This window comes from Dendroctonus ponderosae, unplaced genomic scaffold (assembly GCF_020466585.1).
Source record: "Dendroctonus ponderosae isolate FM_Combo_2020 unplaced genomic scaffold, Dpon_F_20191213v2 Dpon_F_20191213_3, whole genome shotgun sequence".
In the NCBI taxonomy this organism is placed as follows: Eukaryota; Metazoa; Arthropoda; class Insecta; order Coleoptera; family Curculionidae; genus Dendroctonus; species Dendroctonus ponderosae.
Window position 1 is genome coordinate 10418056 of NW_026018508.1, and position 1129 is coordinate 10419184.

Consider the following 1129-nt stretch of genomic DNA (forward strand, 5'->3'; position numbering starts at 1 on the left):
ATTGATTACAAATTATTTTTGCTCTATCATATAGACTTTTTACGATACCTTTTTTAACCATTATCGGGTGATTTGAGTCGAAATTCAAATATCGGTGAATATGAGTAGGTTTTCTATAGACCAAGGCTTCGAAATTGTCTAAATTTTTCTGAATTAGTATATCGAGAAAAGGATTTTGGTGATTTTGTTCTTTTTCAATAGTGAATTTAATTGTTGGTTCTTTAGTATTCAGATAAGATAAAAATTAATCAAGATTTTGTTCGCCATGACTGTAAATGGAGAATACGTCATCAATATAAAGCCACCAAATTATTGGTTTCAATTTTTAATTATTAATGAAAGTTGATTCAAAATTTTCCATAAATAAATTACTGAAAAATGGGGATAGTGGTGACCCCATAGCCATTCCAAAATTTTGTTGCTAAAAATTGTCAGTGTATTGAAAGTAAGTTGACTTTACACATATTATTCAAAGTTCAATAATAGTGTTAATGCTTAGTTGTGTGCGTTCTTTAAGATTGGTGTTATTTTGTAATTTTTGTTTGATGATATTTAAAGTTTTATCAACAGGAACGATATCGACAAATATATTTGGCTAAGGGATGTGTAGGTGAATTTATACTACTAACTATTGGTCGTAAAGGAATATTCACTTTATGAATTTTTGGAACTTGTAAAAATGTGGTGTTTTACTATTGTGTGGTGTTAATTTTGATCTAACGTAATCTGTGAATTTATGTTTACATTTTTTTAAAGTGTTATAAATTTGTCTTTCAAAACCTTCTGTTGGATTTTTGTTTAATTTTGAATAACTTTTGTCATTTAAAAGTTCATTAATTTTTGGATCATAGATATTATAATCCATGATGACGGTCGCATTACCTTTATCAGCAGGCATAATTTTGATTGTTTTATCTTTTTTTAAGGACATTAATGCGTTTTGATCTATTGAGCTTGTGTTTTGTTTAATTTTGAAAGGTTTTTCTAGAATTATTTTTGATCTTATACGAAATTCTTCCTGTTGTTCTTCAGGCAAATTTTGAGTTGTTTCTTCTATACTCGAAATAAAATCAAGTTTTGGAACGGTTTTTGGTGTAATTGAAAAATTTAAACCTTTAGAAAGAACGAG

General features: G+C 27.5%; 1 protein-coding gene across 1 annotated transcript in view; it reads left to right on the forward strand.

Moving 5' to 3' along the window:
- LOC109535778 (sodium/potassium-transporting ATPase subunit beta-1) overlaps nucleotides 1–1129 on the forward strand; it is a 14373-nt gene that overhangs the window by 1040 nt on the left and 12204 nt on the right. The gene's annotated exons all lie outside the window — the stretch shown is intronic.